Source organism: Aedes albopictus, chromosome 2 (genome assembly GCF_035046485.1).
Source record: "Aedes albopictus strain Foshan chromosome 2, AalbF5, whole genome shotgun sequence".
In the NCBI taxonomy this organism is placed as follows: domain Eukaryota; kingdom Metazoa; phylum Arthropoda; class Insecta; order Diptera; family Culicidae; genus Aedes; species Aedes albopictus.
The window spans coordinates 348,799,372-348,813,055 of record NC_085137.1 but is presented as its reverse complement, the minus strand read 5'-3'; the positions used below and the strand labels follow the sequence as shown (position 1 = coordinate 348,813,055).

At 39.0% G+C, this 13,684-nt stretch overlaps 1 protein-coding gene across 3 annotated transcripts in view; it reads right to left on the bottom strand.

The window, feature by feature from the left end:
* Positions 1–10,194, bottom strand: part of LOC109430795 (G-protein coupled receptor dmsr-1) — a 505,508-nt gene extending 495,314 nt beyond the window's left edge. For all 3 annotated transcript variants that reach the window (XM_062852690.1, XM_062852692.1, XM_062852691.1), the window contains exon 1: positions 9,131–10,194. The gene's annotated coding sequence lies outside the window, so the exon portion shown is untranslated. The remainder of the gene's footprint in view (positions 1–9,130) is intronic.
* Between the last annotated feature and the right edge of the window lie 3,490 nt (positions 10,195–13,684).

The following is a 13,684-nucleotide window of genomic DNA, read 5'->3' as shown; positions in this document are numbered from 1 at the left end:
AGTTGAGTTTTCGATTCGTGATTTATCCGCTAGGTGGCGCCTGAGTAGAAAAACATCAAACACATATCTTGATACTCAAATGAGCTAAATTTAGCTCAATTGAGTATCGAGATAAGTGTTTGATTTTAAAGCACACCGTTTTCAGTAAAGTTGTTCATCAGCCCAAGAACTATCTGTCAAAGGCGTCTTTGGTTCAAGAATCGTACGCTAGGCGGGGCCAGCGTCAAAAACATTCACACAAATATACCCTAAATTATGATAACCCAGATATAGTTCTTCAGCAATTCTTCATCAGATATAGTTCTTTATGATAATGGAGTCTTAAGTTCGTACGTTATACGGTAGACGGTGCCTAGTATCGAGAAAAAACACTTGTAGGGTCTTGTACCATTTGGGCAGGTGTACCTATTTTGGGCACTTGCCGCTATAACTAAGTCAATTTCAAACCGATTGATTTGAAATTTTGTATTGAGTTAGGCGTGTACAGTATCTAACTCTGTACAAAATTTCAAATCGATCGGTTCGAAATCGACTTAGTTATAGCGGCAAGTGCCCAAAATAGGTACAGCTGTCCAAATGGTACAAGACCTTATCTCGAAACCAGGATGAGTTGTGAGCATGCATTTTTGAGCAAAGTTATTCAGCAAGTTAAGGACGATATTGTAATGAAGTCATAAATACATATACACAGAAGGTTTTTTTTTATTTTCTTTTTATTACAATAAGTATTGCTATTGATCGTTTTTTCTTCAATTTTTACTTACGTATTTCAGTGCTTAGTTTTAAAGGTATTAAGACGACATAGCTTAATTTTCTTGATGTATCTGTACGATGCATTTTGCATATATATAACTTTGCCGCAGTTATGGCATCAAGTGGAAGTTTTTCTATCTTGCTCCTCCCTCGCAACAAAAACACCTTTCCCATTTTGTTGCATGTTCAATCTTGAATACTGGCAAAAATTGGTATTGGGAGCAGATATACAATTTAATTGATTTGTAATGGCGATCACAGAAGACGATAGAGCATTTTTCGCACTGCAGCAATGATTTTTTTTCCGCGCACAGGCGCCATCCACAAATTACGTAACGCTCTAGGGGGAGGGGGGGAGTATGGCCGAGCGTTTGGGTGGAAAATTTGGATTTTCATACAAAAAAGCGTTACGGAGGGGGGAGAGGGGGCTCAAAAATGTTGATTTTAGCGTTACGTAATAAATGAATGCTGCCACATTTGTTGTAAACGATCGTAGATTTGTTCGGCACATCATACTGTTGTTCGAAGACCTGAACAAAATAACAATTGCGTCCTTCTCTCGATGGTGGAGTTATTTAATATTTTTCCTCTGCCGGACATAATCCAAAACCGAATCCTCCGACAACCATCTCAGAAAGAATGCTGTCCTCCGGGGATTCCTCCAGTAATTTCCTCCGGCGAATCCTCCGAATTCCCTCTGGGGCTTTATCCAAGAATTCCTTCCGTGGATTCCTCCAGGAATTCCCCCTGGGGATTCCTCCAAGAAAAGGAATTTCCTGAAGAAAGTTCCAGAGGAAATTCTGGAGAAATTCCCAGAGGAATCCCTGGAGAAATTCCTAGAGATATTCCCTGAGGAGTTCCTGGAGGAAGTCCTACAGGAATTCTCAGAGAAATGCTTGGAGGAATCCCCGGAGGTATTCCTGGAGAATATCCTTGACGATTTCCTGAAGAAATTCCTGAAGCAATTTCTGGACAGGGTGTCTACTCGTTTACTAAAATGAAATTCCCTGATTTTTCCAGGTTTTTTCCAGGTCTAAGAAAAAATTTCCAGGTCTAGAAATAGAAATAATAACTAGCAGAAGTAAATTTACCAGTTTGCCGGCAGAAAACAGTTTGCTGAATTTTGTAAAAAAAAATGGTGGCGGCATTAGTAGATTTATTTCTGGTTGAACTTCTAGCAGAAATGCTTCAATAATTTTCTGCGAATTTCAAATTAAATTTAATGCAAAAGTCTCTTGAAATTATTTGTCAATTAATAGGAAATGTTTGCGATTTTTTTAACTGATTAAGATGCTGGTGAGAGCCTTCAAGAAATATTGACAAATATTTTGTATAAATCTATGATGGTATAAGATGATAATGTGTTGTAGAGGGCCCATATAGCCGAGGCGGTAAACGCACGGGTATTCAGCATGACCATGCTGAGGGTGACGGGTTCGATTCCCAGTCGGTCCAGGATCTTTTCGTAAAGGAAATTTCCTTGACTTCCTTGGGCATAGAGTATCTTCGTGCCTGCCACACGATATACACATGCAAAATGGTCATTGGCAGAGGAAACTCTCAGTTAATAACTGTGGAAGTGCTCATAGAAAGCTGAGAAGCAGGCTTTGTCCCAGTGAGGACGTTACGCCAAGAAGAGGAGAGAGAGGAGGTGTTGTAGAAACATATTACGTAATCAATTCTGCTCAAGAAGTCTCACAGAAAATCACAAAATTAAATAATGAACTTTTTGCAATACCGTCGTGCGGGGCTACTTTTGAAATGCGGGGCTACTTTGGACACTTTTGAATATGGATTTTTTGAATTCGAAATATGGTTCAAATCTGTTTGATGTCTTTGGGACTATTATGAAGCAATAGTTTTCCCTCCATTTGGTTGAAATTATTTTTCAAACAGACTGTTTATTGCTTGTCAGGATGCGAAAACACAACGCATAAACCAATGAAATTTACATAACGTATCAGAACATTTGGCCTGTAAGCATTGTTTCTACAGTTCATAAATTTCAAAGGGTTGATCAATTCATTCATAATGTATCAACGTAGCATATACAATCGAATATTTGTATCGTTATTCATTATATATGACCAATTCACCCAAATAAAGGATTGATGGTCCCTTTTTTCAGGCTATCTATATAGCAATATCACGCTGCTCATAATACCAATGGTAGCACAGAACCATCTTCAAACGCATATATTAATTGAAATCATGTCTGATATAGTATACTACAGTATTGGTACAAAGTAATTTTTTAAATAACCCTGGAATTTTTATAGATAAAAATGTCCAAAGTAGCCCCCATCCGGATCTATATGAGATGTGTCCGATTGGTGTATGAACAACTTTTTTGTTTATTGGTGGATTTAGTTCAAATTTTGCATACATCCTACATACATACTCACAATTATTATGTGTAAAAATTGTAGAAATCCATTCACTACTCTGGGAGTCATAAAGTTGAAAAACCATGAAAAAGTGTAAAAAGAAGCCCCGCACGACGGTATTTCATTAGAAATTGCATGGGATTTTTTACTGTCGACATTCTTGAAAAATTTCTTAGCAAATCTGAGTCCAAAAATTATTCGGAAAGTCTATACAGAAATGTCTATCAAGAATTCGCTTGTTTTAAGTTCCATAAATTCATATTGCATGTTGAAAAAAAAATCTAAACTAATGTTTAAAACTACTCCTACAAAATCCAATATTTTGCGGAGCTTCTCATGGGTTCTGTCATTATTATCTAGAAGTTTTATCAACTATTCCTTTCAAGGGATTTGTTAAAAATAAATTTCTAAAAAAACCTCATGATTTGTAACGAAAAAATCTATTAGAAATGTCTTAAGCAATTACGTCAGGCATTTTTAAGGAATTTCAACTAAATCCTCACTCTGGGTGATTTTCTTGATACTTTAGAAACGTTACTGTTCATAATTTTTATCAGGTTTTTTTTTCTTAGCTTCTGATTTCAATTATTAGGTATACAGAGAATTTTTCTAGCTTCTTCAGAGAACGTCTCAATGCACTTACTCATGATATCCTTTAGAAAAAAGTAAGATATTCCCTAAAGGATTTCCTAAACGAATGCTTTAGAAAATTCTGAGTTTTTTTTTTCAAGAATCTGGAATTTCCTTCTAGAAATTTTCTATGATCTACTAGTAATAAAAAACCTCGAAGCATTTCTGCTGTTTTTGAAAATAAAGCTATTAAGGAATTGTTAGAATTTTTTTTCCGGCTTCGGTCACGAACTCCCTTCGAAAATCTATAAAAATCAACTCCATGAGTTCTGAAGAATCTTATTCAAGAATTGCAAGCAATGGTTATATATATTTCACCAGAATTTCTTCATGATATTTGTATACTAAGGTCTAGTTTTAAAGTTTCGATAAAAATTCCATTCCCTCAAAAATTCCCTGATTGACTCCGGAATTCCCTGATAATTCCAGGTTTTTTCCAGGGTAAATGAAATTCCCTGATAATTCCAGGTTTTCCAGGTTTTTCCAGGTAGTAGACACCCTGCTGGAGGATATCCTGGCAAAAATCCCGGAGACATTCCCGAAGGAGTTCCTTTTGAAATTCACACAGGAATTCCTGGACAAATTCTTGAAGGAATTCCTTGAGCAATACCTGAAGAAATTCCCGGAGGAATTCATGGAGAATTTCCTGGAGAAATTCCCACAGACATTCCAGGAATAATTGTTGGGGAAATTCTCAGTGGAATTCTCGGAGGAATATCTGGAAACATTTCCGGAGGAATTCTTGGAGAGATTCCTTTAGGAATTCCTGGGGGAATACCTGGAGGAATTCTTGAAGAATTCCTGGAGAAATTACTGAAGGAATTCCTAGAATAAGTCCTAGAGGAATACCAGTAGAAATTTTGGGAGGTATTCCCGGAGGAATTCTTGGAGAAATCGACGGAGGAAACCCGGAGGAATTCCTGAATAAATTTCCCTTAGGAATTCATATAGGAATTCTTGGAGATTTCCTTAGGATCCCTAAAGATTTTCTAAAAAAAATCACGAAAGATTTCCAGAAGAAATTCCTGTAGGAATTACTGGATATTCTAAAAAAAAATTCTCAGAGGATTTTCTGAAAAAAAACCGTTTCCTGAAGAAATTCTCGGGAAAATTTCTGGAGGATTTCTCAGAAAATTTCCTGCAGGAATTTCCGAAGCGATTCTTGATGTTTTTCCTGGACATATTCCCGTAGGAACTTTTTGAAAATTCCCGGAGAAATTCCTGGAGAAATTCTTGAAGGAATTTCTGTATAAATTCCCTGATGTATTGCTGGAAAAAATCCCGGAGGAATTCAAGGAGGAATTCCAAGAGGAACTCATGGAGGATTTCCTGGAGAAATTCCCAGTAAAATACCCAATGAAAATCCTGGAAAAATAATCCGGAGCAATTCCTGGAGAAATTATTAAAGAAATTCTTGAAGGAGTCCCCGGAGGAATCCCCGGAGGACATTCCCGGAGGACATTCCCGGAGGAATTCCTAGAAAAATCCTCGTGGGAATTCCTGGAGAAATTCCCGGAGGCATTCCTAGAAAAATCCCCGGAGGAATTCCTGGAGGATTTTCCGGAGGATTTCCCGGAGGATCTCCTGAAGAAAATCCTGGCGGAAGTCCTTGAAGAATTCTCAGAGGAATTATTGGAGAAATTTCCGGTGGAATTTTCGAAGGAGATTCTGGAAAAATTCCCAGATAAATTCTTGGAAAAATTCCCGGAGGAAAAACGGAGCAAAAGAAGCAATATTGTGGTGTGACAAAATTTGTCTGCTGGAGGTCAGAGACGGTGTAAAAGTATTGCCACTTGCATCGTACTCGTACAATAGATCGACAATTAATTGGTCGCAGTGGAAATGTACCAAACAGGAAAAGAAAATCGAACTCGGCCGCCTGCTATCCTGCCAAATAGCTCTTAGCTTGAATAGTCCCTCTGTTATTGGCTGTTTCCGGTCAAAATGGATTTTTAGGCGGAATTACTTTATATCTTCCAACGTTTCGGCCCTTGGTTTGGGCCTTCCTCAGGGAGGTTATAGGTGTACCGCTAGCGTTTCATAGCCCGTTGCTGGGCTGTGGGCTGTCGGTATAAACTTTATGGTTTGTCTGATTTTGGATGGTGGTGGGTAGATTTTGAGGGTGAATTTTTTAATTTTTGTTGTTGCCACTTCACCAACCACTGACATGGCGTCTAGACACTGTGTACACAGTGTACACAGTGTCTAGACGCCATGTCAGTGGTTGGTGAAGTGGCAACAACAAAAATTAAAAAATTCACCCTCAAAATCTACCCACCACCATCCAAAATCAGACAAACCATAAAGTTTATACCGACAGCCCACAGCCCAGCAACGGGCTATGAAACGCTAGCGGTACACCTATAACCTCCCTGAGGAAGGCCCAAACCAAGGGCCGAAACGTTGGAAGATATAAAGTAATTCCGCCTAAAAATCCATTTTGACCGGAAACAGCCAATAACAGAGGGACTATTCAACAAAACCCTGGTCGCATTCCAAATAGCTCTTAGCTTGCTAAACTATGCTGAAAACAGAATACTTCTTGTTCGTTAGGGTGTTTATATAAACTTTTTTATGCTAGATGGAACCTATCGAATAATATCAGAACCAAGGACACCAGATATGTCCTAACTTTCGCAACAATTTTCTGGACGTTTTCGGATTTTTGAGATAACATTGTTTGAACGTTTTGGTTGCTGGTGTCACCTAGCGTCACCATTGCCGGATAGATCTTAACCTGCCGAACAATTTTGCAGAAAACGCCATGCTTTTAGCTTGTTAGAGTACTTGTTTACATATTTTTACACAAGGTGCCACCTTAGACTTCAAGACCTGAAAGTACCGCAGAAACACATTGAATTTCGTGTGTCCAAACGGGTACTTAATAAGATTTATTACCGTGTACTTTTTCCGTGTAATTTGGCATTTGTGTAAATGATTTTTGACAGTAGAGGACCGATAGAAAATTATGTACTTGGGTACCGAGGATCGTTCACAATCTGCGAGCTTGATTGCCGAAAATATCACTACCATGACGCCTCTAGTGGCACCTAGCGAATAAATGACGGATCAAAGACTCAACTGTGAGACAGTTCTTAGGTTCCTGAAGAACTTTGTTGAAGACTACATCATTCTATCTTATCAGCACTCTGATAAATAGATGTTTGAACATTTCTTACCCTGGCATCACCTAGCGGACAATTCTCGAACCAGAAACGCCATTGCCAGATAGTTCTAAACCTTCTGAACAACTTTGCTGAAAACGGCATGCTTGTACCTCATAAAAGCATCAAGATATACGTGTTTGAATTTTTTAGACACAAGGCGCCAGCTAGCGGATAAATCCCAAACTAAAGACTAAACTAAATATCAGATGATTCTAAGCTTGCTGAAGAATTTTGCCGAAGACATCATCATTCTATTTTATCAGGATTATGAGATATGAGGATTTGAATATTTTTTACCCTGGCACCGCCTAGTGACCGAATCTCGAACCAAAGTCGCCATTGCCAATTAGTTGTTAACCTCTTGAACAAATTTTCCGAAGACACTATTCTTCTTCCTCATCGGGATCTTGAGGTATACGTTGTGCGAAGTATTTGGCCAATTTTGGTACCCCAAGACAATCCGGAATAACTCCGGAACCATTTCGACCAGGCTTCAGTGTCCCCGGAATCCTAAACTAGAAGAGTTTTTCGGGAAGTTGTGAAAATTTCATCTGAATCGATAGAAAAACAAAAAAAAAGTTATTACCGTTTTTGTGCTTTTCCGCATGTGAAAAATGTACGTTGGCTGGATGAAGATTAATCGTATTATTAGAGATTAAAATGTGTGGATTAAGCTCATAGCATAGCTGATACTAATGATATGTTGTATTAAGGACAAACTCGTCAGAATCCCAAGATGCCCACCACAATGACCTATTTTTGCACCTACTCACGATTTAGAGCGCACAAATCTCATTGAAAACTAAACCGGAACAAATTGAAAATTTCACTGCCGTTAGAAGTTCACGCCTTGAGATTTGTGCATCTGAAGTTCTGGTGCAATAGTGAACTGGGATTTCAAGATGTTTGTCTTTAATTTTTGACGTTTCTCAAGAAGACACATAAAAAAAATTCTAAATGGAATTCCTACAATATTTTCAAAAGTGCATAATGAGGTAAAAATTCTTGGCGGAAATAATCGAGGGTTTTTGATGAATTTTGTGAAAATGATTTGGTAAAAAACATCAAAAAAAAAAATTATTTTAAAACATTTTTGGCAAGAACCCAGGAATTTTGATTATGTTTAGTGAAATTTTAAAGAAAAACATTAAAAGAATTTACTCTGAAGCTTTACCAAGATTATAAGATTATTAGATGGTCGTTCATATACTACGTGGACAGTGAAATCGTAATTTTTTATCCCCTCCTCCTCCTAGCGAACAAGCGTGTACTTTCCGAGTGAGTTCTGGTTAATTTAGATGAACGCCGCTTCATCGAAAAAAGAATGATTGTGTTAAAGGTAAAACTAGAAAGAAAACCGTTAGGTTTAAAAAAAAAGGAAACATTTCTGGTAAACACATTAGCAGTCAGAATGCCAAAATGATCTTTATCAATAAATCCAGAAAGGACAACATAGGGTGACGAAGGGTATTATCGGCAGGTTTGTTGTCTCAGTCATGGGGGGGTGGGGTTTTTGAGGTTTAAATTGCCTGAAATTTTGGCATATAACTCAGCTTGAATGGGAAGGATTTGAGGCCAACTCTGAGTTCAACAGGTTTAAAAAAAAAACATGACGAAGAGAACAAAACTGCCAAAAATACGTAACTTCCCCTATATTCAAAGAAGGAACCACAACTTTCTAGCAACAAATTATTTGTTTTCTATACAAAAATGAGCAACTCTTATTGAAACATCCAGCATAATATCCTTCTATTCTGAAAGAAAAAAAAGTTGACCACTTTGTTTAAAACCAACCGCGAAACTGTATGAGGAATAGAAGCGAACTTCTGCTTCTGCGTAACCACTTGTAGCTGTTCGTTCAACGTTTAATTTTCTTCTGAATTACTAAACTCAAGCCAGCAACAAAACTTTTCCCGCCCTTGTTCTGTTTGATGTGTACACTGGTCCCGGTCCTCCGGTATGCGCCAAGTATTTCACTTCAAAGCTTATTAAAACTGGGAAAACTAATGAAAAATACACAATTCACAACAAAGACGGATGAACCGGGGAAAACTTTTCCTTCAAGAGGCGAATGGCTGAAGCCTCTTACTTTCAAGCAGTGCACCATGGCGTGACCAAACAATGGCATCCTGCCTGCTCTAGGTCTAGACGGAGATGGAAACGCTCAATATCTCGGTTAATTAGCTCACTTACCGATTTTCAGTCGCGTCGGAAGATGGGCTCTGCTTGATATCCGCTGCCTTGTAATGTTTCGTTATTTTCGCTGAACTGAAAAAAAATCCGCACTCTATCTATCTTGTGCCGAGTTTAAAAGTTAATTGAATTTCGCTCCCACGAACATTCATTAACACTGACTTCAGCGGGATGAATTATAACTTTCACCTTGATGGCTTTATCAACCGCTGCTAGGGTAGCATCACTGGAAGGTGAATCTTCCGCCTTTCTCATTCACTGCCGACCGCGATTGAAAGCACTAAATTCAAACTCCCGAATTATACACATATTGAGAAAAAATCAACGCTGTAATAGCACGGATTCCATCTGGCACTTAAATAAAATTCTCCCACAAATGGAACCGATATCCTCTTCGTGATCCTTTTCCTTCTCCGGATGTGAACTCATCCCCTAAGCCACACACTTTCCTCTTTACATCTTCTCATCCGTGCAGGTGATCCGTTGATATCCAACACTTTAAGTTTTCTTCGTCTTCAACGAACCGCGTGTAAAAGATATCCCAGCAGATTGTTTAAAATCTTAAAGCCGGCCTCATCACTTACAAAGCTCCAACGATAAACTCGAAATCCCGTCGCCAATGTAGCGATATTCGACACTGCTTCTTCGTAAAAATCGAACTGCTCTCGCCGGAGTCTGAAGAAAAACTGAATGAAATCCCAATCGCACCGTGTATTTTGATCAACAGCGTTGTACGGCATCGGTCGGTGGCGGCAATCACCCAGCCAGCCTAACCAACCACCCTATCACCACCCACTGCACTGACTGTGAGTCCTGTGTCGCGGTGACCCAGCTGAGCGGGTGATGCAATCTAACGCGAGCGAAGATTTTCGCACAACTGAAACTAGGAACGCGTGACTTCAGTGGTTCCGCTAGAGCAGCGAATGTCCTTTCCCGACGGAATGCTCACCGGTACTGACGGCCGGCTGCTGCTCGCCCGACGAAGAAGGTTAGTCTTTCGTCAAGTGCTGCTTCGGAGCACAATGTTGCCAAGAATTCTCTGGTACGAAGGTTGATGTTTTTTTATGAACTGGCAAGGAAAATGCTGGGTTATTTGCGTGAGTTAGATTCAATTGAGATCACTAGCTTCTGCCCAGCAACTCCTATCCCTAATTTCCAGACTACACAAAAAATGTGTAACACTTACAAATTCACAAAATCAGCTCCTGCGTCCGCAAAATCGTGAAATTCGCAAAAAAAATTGTACGGTAATCTAGCTAGGTTTACTAGTGACCTTGATAAACAAAAAATATTGACATTCCGCATCTAGAAGAGTGTACGAGCTGTTTTTGTGAATGTGTAACTGTAACATTTTTATTTTTGGTGTGGTCTGGAAATTATGCACTTATGAGTAGGGCTTACACATTCTAGGTGCTGAGCGGTTTTAGCATGCATGTTAGATGCGGCTGGGCTGCAAAACGGTGAGTCGATAAGGAGAGGGTCCAACATAGCTCTGGTCCTCACAAGTTCCAACCTCATGCTTCCACGGGTCAAGCGATGACAAAGACCGCCAACTAAGAGTTGTGTGCTTAGGTGGTAGTGCAGCCTGGGCACTGTTGTCCTTCTGACTTCAGCTAGATTAAGGAGGTACGACCCGAGCGTATGTTCACCAAGAAGGTGCGGCTCAAACAGCGTCTGTTCCAGCGGCTGAGTAAGAAACGCTACACCACGCCCAGCCAGATCCAAGGTGGTAGCCCCATCAGCGTGATCGCCCCAGTGTTGGTTGGGACGTTAACCCTTATGTGGCCGACAGGGTACCCGGGTACCCAGCTCCCATTTAAAATACACGGTGTAGAAAAAAGCAAAAAAATTGTCGGACACATAACGGTTAAACACCTTTTTTTTAACATAGGAGAAAATACGACTCGATACAATCGGCAAAGACCCACGCGACGGAATAAGGACTACGATTGGAAACTTGGAACATGAAATTGCAAGTCACTAGGTTTCGCAGGATGTGACAGGATAATTTACGACGAACTACATCCCCGCAACTTCGACATCGTGGCGTTGCAGGAACTTTGTTGGACTAGACAGAAAGTGTGGAAAAGCGGGCATCGAGCGGCTACCTTCTACCAAAGCTGTGGCACCACCAATGAACTGGGAACAGGATTTATAGTGTTGGGCAAGATGCGACAACGTGTGATCGGGTGGCAGCCGATCAACGCAAGGATGTGCATGTTGAGAGTTAAGGGCTGTTTCTTCAATTACAGCATCATCAACGTCCACTGCCCACAAGAAGGAAGACCTGGGGCCTGTAGCATAATGAAAATTTTACTAATAATATTAGTCTTGTAGCTTGTAACTTGTTTTTTTCTGTTGCATAAAAATCCTACAAGTACAAGTTACAAGTCCAAAACTACAAGTCGGTTGGACTAATATTATTAGTAGAAATTACAAGTGTCTGTTGCATAAACAAACTACAAGTATAAAATATTAGCTATGATTTGTACTTTTACTACAAGTCTCGAACGTCTTGTAAAATAATTTACAAGTAAATTTAAATTCTTTCCGAAGTCATATTTAGTTTAAAATATGTATATGTATCGATTTTCCATTTTCATGAACTCAAGAAATAATATTTATCAAACATTTCAACCTTCATTCCAGTTTTCGACGATTAAGTTTAGCAATATGTATCCATCGGTTTTGTATTTAAAACTTATTGAGAGATGATTATGTTGATGTACACGTCATTTTGTACACAAAAATCATTTCTGCCGAGTTTCTCAAGTCCTCTGCAGATACGAAATAAATTAGAATCAATAGTTTATATTGCGCATCATTAAGCTAATTAAGATCTGCAATATGCACTAATCCGAATCGAGTTGCGATATATAACAATAAGTAAAAACTCATTTTTTGCATCCCAGATCACTTTGGATTTAACTAAATACTACCTGTTACTATTTTTTTTTCAATTGTTTGTCTACCAGTTCTATTGAATCTTTGGGACATTTTAATAAAAATCTAGGTACATACTTGGTTTAACATATTGACCGATGTTGATCTATGTTTTGTGTGTGTAAATTTGTCATTTGTGTGTTTATCGTCTTTGACGCTTCGGTCGTCTATTTGTCTATGAAAATGACATAAGAAAACCACTCACCAAAAGAATAAAAGTACAATATAAAAATGTGTTTTTAATTAATGTTTAATAAATAACTTTATTTTGGTAATTGGAATATCATACTTTTTAATAACTTCATTTTGTTAGAGTGGTCAAAAATGATCCGGATAGCACATGCTTTTCTTCATGTATCGTATCGAGAATGGAAAACTTCGGATTCTATGAAGTTATTTTTAACGAACATCCTTTTTTAATTTTTCTTTTGGATGTTACTCGAAAAATACAGAAACTAAATAAACAGCAACTGCCATTTCAAATTAATAGTGAACTGTCGGATGAACTTTGACAGGTAAATGAACCAAAACAACTTGTATTTTCATGGTCTCTAATATTACAAGTGCTAATAATATTAGTGGAAAATCGAGCCTTTATGCAACACAAATTATTAGCACTTGTAATATTAGTACTAGTAACTTGTAACTTGTAGCTAATATTATTAGTCCGATTATGCTACAGGCCCCTGATGACGAGAAAGAAGCGTTCTACGCGCATTTAGAGCAAACATACGATGGTTGCTCGCCGCTTGATGTGAAAATCGTTATCGGTGACATGAACGCGCTGGTAGGAAGGGAGGAAATGTACAGACCGGTAATCGGGCGAAACAGCCTGCACGCCGCATCGAATGATAACGGCCAGTGATGCGTAAACTTTGCAGCCTCCCGTGGTATGGTAGTCCGAAGCACCTTCTCCCCCGCAAAGATATCCACAAAGCCACCTGGAGATCATCCGAACATTAAACAGAAAACCAATTCGACCACGTTCTAATCGACGGTCAATTCTTCTCGGATATAACCAATGTCCGCACATACCGCAGTGCGAATATAGATTCGGATCACTATTTAGTCGCTGTATGTATGCGCTCAGAACTTTCGACAGTTATCACCACGCGTCGAAGTCGAACGCCGCGGCTTAACCTTTCAGTACTCGCGCCAATTTTTGTAACGCGAGCAGTCGCGCGTTGTACTTTGTACAACACCCATACATTCTGAAATATCTAAGGATCCTAATTGTTTAGAGGAGGACTGTCTTTGGCAAAGTTGTTGTAAATTTCATGGGCTACTTGATGCTGACAAAGTTGATTCGTAATACGTCCACTAGGCGGCGCTAGTGAGAAATTTCATGTTATATCTTATATCTCAGGATCCTGATGTCTTAGAAAGATGGTGTCTTCGGCAAAATTGTTTGGTAGGTAAACGGCTTACAGATTATTGGCCGTTTAATTGGAAATTCCACCACTAGGCGGCGCTAGTGAGCAAATAAACTTTATATTCTATGTATCTCGGGATCCTGATTACTTAGAAAGATGGTGTCTTTGACAAAGTTGTATGGTAGGTCAAGGACTTACGGATGATTCGCAGTTTAGTTTGAAATTTCACCACTAGGCG